At 34.4% G+C, this 9659-nt stretch overlaps 1 pseudogene; it reads right to left on the minus strand.

Moving 5' to 3' along the window:
• Positions 1 to 5733: 5733 nt before the first annotated feature.
• LOC148584543 (class V chitinase-like) lies at positions 5734 to 7472 on the minus strand (annotated as a pseudogene).
• Between the last annotated feature and the right edge of the window lie 2187 nt (positions 7473 to 9659).

The following is a 9659-nucleotide window of genomic DNA, read 5'->3' on the forward strand; positions in this document are numbered from 1 at the left end:
TTTAGCATTTCTCTTACCCCAAAGAGATCGTGCTTGTTATCCTTGAGCCTGAATTGCGGGATAGTTAAAAATATGGTTTATAACATTATTTTACTTGCTCTTGATAGATTCTATTCTAGTGGGTTGGAAGAAAGTTGTTTGAAACATTTTTTAGATTTATTTTTATATTAGAATTTGTAGAAATTACTGGGGAAGTATAAAAATGTGGTGAAAGCAAAAGAGAGTGGTTCGGTATTAAACATCAACGCCCACCACTCTTAATTACCTTTAGGGCTATATTCTGTTCGCGTTAACTTTTTTTTTAACATACAATATGAAAGAGTCTATTTATAGGGTAGTGAACGAATACAAGTATGATAATCAAATTCCCAAAATTTGGTTACATTTACAGAAATTGATTACTATCAACTCCTAAATAAAAAATATTATGATAGCAATCAAATATAGAAAATATATATTTTCCATATATTCTAAGATTCATTAATAAATCATCCACGTATTTATCAATCAAAACTTGTAATAACTCTCTTGTGCGGGCAGACATTATCATGCAGTTGAAGGAGGAAGACATTTGAACATCTTTAGTAAATGTTGTGGACTTTTGCTGTGCATATAGTTCACACGTACAACCTAGCTAGGGTCCATTATGAGAGGTACTACTTTTTGCATCTCATACACAAGAGTCCTAATCATTAATTGTAATGCATCATCATCAAAGCCCTCCTACACGTCCGGCGGAGCCAGCCATTTTATATTGGGGGTGCCGCTAAAATTTTTTTGGCATCTTAACAATTTTTTCCAGCCTAAAAATTTGGTAATTCACACAATATATGCATCACAAAAAATATCTATAAAAGTTCATAAATATGTGCTCAAATTGATATGTTAGAAATGTAATATGTCGACACTATATCAAAAAGACAGAAATACAAAAAAAAAAAAAAATGTCTAAACTGCACTTTACGAAGAGACTAGAAAGAGTCTAAGAGAGTGCATCTTAGAGATTTTTTTTTTTTTTTTTTTTTGGGGGGGGGGGGGGGGGGGGGGGGTGCAGGAGAGGGGTTGCAGTGGGTTAAATGAGGGTGCAGGAGAATGGTTGTTGTGTCTTGGGTAATGGGTAGGTAAAATTGTAAAAAGATTTTTTTTTTTTTTTTTTTTTAATTTTTTAGGGTGCCATGGGTTAAAAAAATAAAATAAAATCCTTGGGGATGCCGTGGCACCCCCAAGGAGTAACGTGGCTCCGCCACTGTGCACGTCATGCACATTTCGTGGCATTGCCGAAGGATTAGAGATTAGTAATTTAGTATGCATGAGAGACACATGCATGCAGGTTAATTGTCTTAAGTGCATGTAAACTATATATTGACATGTCTCCATGTAACACCTCGATCTCATATTAGGAAGATGAGAAGAAGCTCATATATGGTTTATAAAGATAGCCATGGGTACTAAGTCCTATATTGCCTAATTATTTGGTGAAATTGAGTTTTATAATGAATTCTAGGAAAGCTCAAAATTGACTAGTGTTTTTTCCTAGGTCGTTATATATATAAAGGAAAAGGAAAAGGAAAATTCCATGAAAAGTAAAAATAATTGGTGAGCAACCCAAACAAAAGTGATAAAACAACTAGAAATCAATGCCAACAAATCAAATGTTATTGGGAAATGGTCAAATAAATGATCTGGGCTATGAGAGAATTGGGGTGGCCGCCAATAAGCAAAAGCAAAATTCTGTAAATGGAGCAAACCAACTCAGTAACTGAGGAGAGCTCGATGATCATATTGTAAATTGATATGGACTCTAATTGTGTGAACCACACAACAAAAGTCCATTTGTAACATTCACAATGCTTCCTTACTAAATATGTTCAAACGTATGTCTCCATCTCTTCAACTGCATGATAATGTATGTCCCCATCTTCTACGTAATTTAATTGCATTCGTAGGCAATCGTACGTAGCATATATATATATAAGAAGATGTGGAATATTTGAACTTCAAACTATCATAGAGTACATGTCAATAAAGATTATTGTATTATTCTTTTGATAACGATGCATGATAAATGGTATGGAATCTTGTGCTTGCATGAGATGGATATATATATATATATATAAAAGATGTGGAATATTTGAACTTCAAACTATCATAGAGTACATGTCAATAAAGATTATTGTATTATTCTTTTGATAACGATGCATAATAAATGGTATGGAATCTTGTGTTTGCATGAGATGGATTACTCAAGGAGTACCTTTCATATTGTAAATTAATGATATCAACACTGTCAGCAAAAGTCCATAGCATTTGCATCCCCTCATTACTACAGATGTTGAAACATCGATCTTCCTCCCTTCAATTGCATGGATTTTTTTGTTTTTTTTCGCGTATGCATGCACAAGCTTTTGGTTGTTAGAGCTTTTGATTGGACTCAAATACATGCATATGGATGATTGAATTTGTCCAAATATATAGCAAGTGTAATCAAAGACAAAACCAAAAAATTTTATGGGAGGGAATCAGCCAATTTTTTTTTTTTTTGTGAACTAAAGCCTACCGTAAGAGCCAAAAAAGTGGGCATTTGAATGTAAGGGCCAAAAAAAAAAACTTAATGGGTATGGCCCAAAAAAATACGAATAGGGCCAAAATTCTTTATTAGATAGGACCAAAAAACTTAAAAATAGGGCCAAAATTTTTTTGGGAGAGGTCAAATGACTAAAATTAAAACTTTACTTTTTTTTTTTTTTTTTTTTTGTGGGAGGGGGGCCATGGACTACCCCCAATCCCCCCTCCCTCCGTCACTAGGTGTAATAATATTGTTGGGGTGCCATCACTTGATAAGTGCAGCTATATGCCGTTGAATGTTACGATCCACAACATTAACAACACATACCCTAAATGTATATATGAATATTTTTATCTAATAAACTCCCACAGTGTGCGTGTGAAAAATGAATATTTTTAACAACACGTACCCTTAAAATGTATATATGAATATTTTTAACACGGTGTGCGTGTGAAAAATGAGAGAAAATGCAACTAAAACTAAAAATCCGGTCGTGAGAGATAAATTCCCACACCAACCTACTCCTCCTCGGCCCGAAGGTCAAGAGACAATTCCATTCTGGATCCTAAGGCCAGGACAAAAAGAATAAAAAACCAAAAAAACAAAAAAAATTTCACAAGCAATAGTGGAGGAACACAACATCGTAGACATCCACAAGAAGGCATGTCTTGCTGATAAAGACGATCATATTTAACGTTGAAGAAACTACATCTAGATCTAAAAAACTAGATCTAAAGCAAACCCGCAAAAAACATAGACCGGAGGGAACCATAGCTCCACTTAGGTATATTAATTACTTTTTTAGTTTATATTTTCTCAATGTGCGACATAAGAGTACTCACAAGTGCATACACAACAAAAAAATATTAAAGAAAAAAATATTACTTACCTAAGTAGTCCAAAATAAGGGAAAAAAAATAAAAACCCTAAATTATTATTTTTTTAACAAATTTAAAGATAAAATTACAATTTTTTCTTTTCTTTATTTTTTATTATTTATTTATTTTGTAAAGGCATTGGGGCTGGTAGGATCCACCCCATAGTTCCGACATTGCCTCAAATTCAAGGTGTAGATGAAATTTTGATTTTTGAGTCGTGCAAGTGCCCAATACTCGGAGAAGGGTTCTCTTCAAATGGAGAGGAGCAGGTCCTTTAATTTAAGAGAATAAAATTGTCCAAAAAAATAATAATAATTTTACCATTCTAAAAATAAGGAACAGATTCTCCTCCATTTCATTTGAAACGGAAAGGATCCAATTTGCCAATAATACTCCTAAGAAACGAGAATGACACTCTCGATTTCATTTAAAATGAGGAGTATCCATTTCATTAGTGTAAAAAAGGGGTAAACACGATTCCTTGAAGCTATTAGAAGAGGGAGCTAGCATTAATTAGCTATTAGATTTTTTTTTTTTTTTTTTGGAGTTATTTATCTGAGTATTTCTTGGATCATAACATATACTACGAATGAAAATTATGTATAAGATAATGGATTTGAATTTCAAACAAATAGATATATGTCAATAAAGATAAATTGTACAAGCACGGCGATTTATTGTGCTGGAAGAACAAATGTTTATATATTATAGTACCTCTGGTATTGTCATTATATTGTAAATGATCGATATGGACTCTTGTTTGAAGTATATAGCAAACGTCCATAACATTTACAATGCTTCATTAATTACTACACATGTTGAAACATCTTCATCCCTTCAATTGCATGATAGTATTAGTAGGGAAATGCTAGTTGCTTATGTTCTTTTCGTGTTCTCCTGATTCTATGTAGAAATTATTTTATAAAAAACAAAAAAGAAAGTTGCTCTTATTTCTCACCTAATTTTTATAAAATAATTTCTACCTAGGACGGGAAGAACACTAGGAGAGCACCTAACATTTCCCGTATTAGTATATGCGCTTATGTCCCCCAAGCTTTTGGTTGTTAGAGCACATGCAATAGATGCCACTACAAAAAAACCTATCCTTTATAGACGTGGCAAACAGTAACTGATGTGTGCCACGTCAATAAATTTTGACGTGTCTAATTAGACACGTCAAAAAAAATATTTTTGACGTGTTAGATTTTAACACGTCAAAAAAAATATTTTTGACGTGTTAGATTTTAACACGTCAAAAATTTTTGACGTGCCATTTTAACACGTCAAAAGTTTTTGACGTGTTAGTATGACACGTCAAAAAATTTTGACGTGTTCTTTTGACACGTCAAAAATTACAATTAATTATAATTATAATTATGTATTAATTTGTACAAAAAATATGTATTAAAAAAAATAATGTAGTGAATTAATCTTAATTGGCATGAAAAATTAATTTAAATTGGATAGAAAAATTAATTTTATCATATTAGTATAAATTAATTGGTATATACGTATATATCACATGCATGCCAATTAGCTAGTATCATAACCATACTATTGTACAATTAATATTATCACATGAATATGAATCAAACATTTCATTAATATGATATGATATGATATTATCATGTATAAATCATTCTAGTAATATTAATGTGATAGCCATATTAATTTTTACAAAATATATAGGACATACAAAATACATTTATCTTATAAGACCCGCAAACCTCACATGAACTCGGCCAATACAAAATACAATGTTCGGTGAGTGGATTATTGAGCCCTCACGAAAAAATGAATTTTATTATATGTACATCTAGAATATTAATTTATTTATTATCTAATTAGTTTTAAGTATATTGTATGAATAATGTGTGCCAAAACTAGTCAAAAATTATTTCTGCTCAATAATTTTTTTTTTTTAATCTAAAAAGTTTTTGACGTGTTGGGTTTGGCACGTCAGAAATTTCTGACGTGCCAAAACCAGCACGTCAGAAATTATTTATGCTCAATATATATATATATATATTTTTCTCAATAAATCCTGTGTAACCACAAAAAGAAAGAAAAAAGAAAAGAAAGACTACAAAAAAACGCCTGAAACACGCCTGATATAATGGCAAGTACGCCAGAAAGATATAATGGCAAGTTGCACTTCTCGTCTTCAATAGATTACTTTGCTTGCTCTTAGTCAAGTTTTGCTTATGGTTAATTTATTTATGAGGAAAATTAAACTTCAATGACTAAAATTAAACTTCAAATTAGAGCTTATTACACATATCATTATGATGTTAATTAATTTGGTCTTATTCTTGATAATACAAGCTCCAATCTATAGAGTCCCTATATCTCTACGCTCATCCCCATGTAACTGAGGCTGCAACAACAGAAAGAATTACAGGTTACAAGTTAGAATGAAGACTACAAATCCAAATAGGAATAGTAATAATCAAACATGCCAGGCATGAGACGACAACATGTATTTACCAAAAAAGAAGGCACATGGAGACAACAAAAAATTTGGTTTGTCTTTAATTTTCTCTTTGGTTGAAACTCACACGAGTTATTGTTGAAACCTAGCTAACAGGCTTTATGGGTTGAGTTTGTTGCATGTTGATTTATGCATATGAGAAATGTTATACATAATTTTACTTTTTATATTTTCAAGTGCATGTATACTTAATTTCTAATGTGATAGTAAAAATCACTATTACATTTTAAACGGATCATTATTAATCATTTAATCAATTAGGACAAACCCTTCAATTTTAACACAACCTAATTAACTAAGCGGAAGATGTCACATGACTTAATGGACTGACAATAACATATATAGGAATAGAATTTTAAGTGCATGAGCTGGAATTGATATAGATTTATGATTGAATTCATATATATATATATATATATATATATATATATATATATATACTTACCATTCCGAGAAAGAGTGAAATTTTTGTCGGCACCGACATGCCATGCAAAGTAACCGAGCAATCCGTTTCCCTTAGCATATGTAACCTTAGTATAGATGCTTTGCGTATCATCATAACCAATCTACGTCGTCCCGACATAGCAATAGTCTGTAACAATCGTCGAATTGTACACTGCCGTGGCATTATTATTGCTTATAAAATCCTTGATTCCGCTATAAGTTATGGACCCATCTGGAGATACGGATGTAGCTACTCCATTAGCCGGAGAAAATATTTCGTGGTTATTAGCATTTGCTAGAAGCCATGCGTAGCCATAAAATGGAACGCCGAGGACTAATTTTTTCGCTGCCACGCCCGCCTGAATCCAATTTTTAACGCCGGTATTGCCGCTAACTTGACTTGTTGGATTGTACAACGCAGCCGGCGGTCCGGTCAAGTTCGATGACCAACCGGGGCCGTAAAAGTCATAGACCATTAGGTTGATCCAGTCCATGGTGTTCGATATGGCCTGAAAGGGATAATTCAACGTGTAATAGTTTGAATTGTAAAAGAATGCGCCAGATAAAAGCAACGCCGTGTTGTTGGTGCTGCTGGATTCACTGGCGATGGCTGCTCGCCATTCCGTGAGGAGTGAGCCGAGGTTGGTCATTTCAGTGGTGGAGGAAGGGTATTCCCAGTCGAGGTCAAGGCCATGGAAGCTGTAATTTCTAGCAAGCTGTATGGAGGAATCTATGAATGTTTTACGGGAGCTGTTTTGCTAGCTATTAAAGCGAAGGTTGAAGGACTAGAGCCTCCGCCGCCGATGGATAAAAGGGTTTTGACTAAAGGGGTTTTTTGCTGCATGGTTTGGGTGAAGGTTGAGAACTGAACTGCGTTTGTGGAAGAAATCGTGACTTGGAAGCTGACTGAGTCGAGATCGGCAAAGGCACAAAAGAGATGGGTGAAGAGGGTGGAATCTATGCCGGACACTGGGAATTCGCTGCCCGGAAACCAATATGCGCCCTTCACGACAGTCATCTGCGCTGCAAAGAGGTGGAGTTGGAGAAGGAAAAGAAAGGTTGAAAGCACATATACAAGTGTTTTTGAAGCCATTGCAAGGGAATTGTAGGCAGCGTACGTACTCTTCCTGAGCTTTGCTTTGAGATCTTACCTATATATAGGTTTGAGAATAACTTCTATAAGGAGGTGGTGTAAGCCACCCCTTTTGTGCTGGCCAATGATCATTTGACAACTAGGATTATTACACCGACTAAAATAAGATACAAAACACTTGATTAAAAACTCTTTCTCCAAAAATCACAAAAACCCTCATTTTCCCTCTCCCTCCCTCTCTTTCGTTCTCTCTCTCTCCAACGGTGAGCTCTCCCTCAGACCCTCTCTCCCTTTCTCTCTCTCCCTCTCCTCCATCTCTCTCAGACGACAGCAGAGGTCTTGCCGTTGAAGACGCTGGAATCCAGCCTAGATTTGCCGGAAAAGACGGCGGAGCCCAGCCCGACGCCGGAGCCCAGATTATTTGACACTAAAACCAAATCCAAAAAGAACAAATTTATGCACTGAAACTTATAAATTCAACTTATAATTTCCTGCATGATCTTAATACTAATTATTGTGGTTCTTTTTCTTTTTTTTTTTTCTTTTACAAAAACAAAAATTTTGTCTCAACCAAACCAGATTTTTTTTCTTTGCCGGTGAGAAGGAGAGAGAGATGGAGCATCGGAGAGAGAGAGAACTGGAGAGAGAGAGATAGAGAGAGAAAGTGAGAGCACCGGAGAGGTCTGGTCTTCGGCATCTTCTCCGGCAACTCCGGGCTGGGCTCCAACGTCTTCTCCGGCAGCTCTGGGCTGGGCTTGGCGGTGGTCACTGCTGCCGCCGGAGAGAGGGAGAGAAAGAGAGAGCATGGAGAAGTGAGGAGAGAGAGAGAGAGAGAGAGAGAGAAAATGATGGGTTTGAAGAGAATTTTTTATTTTTTATTTTTATGATGGGAGAATAGATTTTAATCCAGTGCTTCTCATCTCATTTGAAAGTGTGTGATTTTCCTAGTTATCAAATGCTTATTGGTGGACACAAAGGTGATGTTTACACCACCTCCTTATAGAAGTTATCCTCTATAGGTTTTGTCTTGTTCCTTTTTTTTTTTTTTTTTTTCCCCCGATTTTTGAGTTAATTATCTGATTTTTTTTTTCTTTGACAGTACAATATATATTAAGAAGGCAAATTGCGTATAAGATACTAAGATCGTGTGGTTGAACTTTTGAAGCCATTGACAGTTTCAACGAAGATAACTTTATTAGAGGGAGTTTTATTATCATACAGAGGTCAAAAGAATGAAAGGATATATATATATATATATATTACGTGTACTTATAGCTTGCTATAGCATAAATTACGGAAGCAGTAGTCTATTTAACATAGCTTTGGTAAAAAGTGTCAGCTTATAATCCAAAGAAAAGAAGATGTATAAAGGATTTGAGGGTTTAACCAAACTAATATCTAACAATTTTGAGGCTTTTGAATCAATGGCTTGGCCTTAACAATTAGTATAAGAACAAACACACATCATTGGTTTAAGTCACGAAATAGTATGGACTGTCGTAAATGTGATCTCGAGAGTTAAGGGTTTATCAAATCAATGACAATTCTAGAATTTTTAGATCAATAATTAGGCCTTGACAGACTCCCATCCATGTAATTTTGAAATCACTGACAAGGATATTTTGAGTTTTTTTCCCTACTTGCATGGTTGTGATCATGCTAGCTAGCACATGCAGGGGCTCTCAACTTTGGGGCAGGGAGTAGCGTATATAAGATATGTTTCAATTAATTAAACGGATATATATATATAGTGTGTGTGGATTATTATTTCACAATGCTATATATGTCGGTGATGAAGTAGCTAAATACTGGTCAATGGGGAGGAGCTAGAGGCACTATATATAGCTAGATTGGTCCATGTTGTCTGTGGTGGAAAACGTTGATACAGTGATACTTGACAAAAGAAATTAAAACCATTTAAGTTGAATCATTTTTAGGCTTTTTGACCCTTAAAAGCGCTTTTAATTTTTTTATCAAATAAGTATTTTTTTCTTCAAACGAGTTTTTTAAGTGTTTTGTTTTGTTTTTTGTTTTTTTTTGAAAGACAAGTTTTTTAAGTGTTTTAAGTATTAAAAGCACTTTTAAGTTCCTTAAACGAAATCTCAAACAAGCTCTTAGTATGTAATTAGAGTCATGTTAGCCACTAAAAAAATTTAGCACTCTTCATTCATGTGATTAGACGAAACT

Source organism: Corylus avellana, chromosome 7, assembly GCF_965113065.1.
Source record: "Corylus avellana chromosome 7, dhCorAvel1.hap1.2, whole genome shotgun sequence".
NCBI classification, from domain to species: Eukaryota; Viridiplantae; Streptophyta; class Magnoliopsida; order Fagales; family Betulaceae; genus Corylus; species Corylus avellana.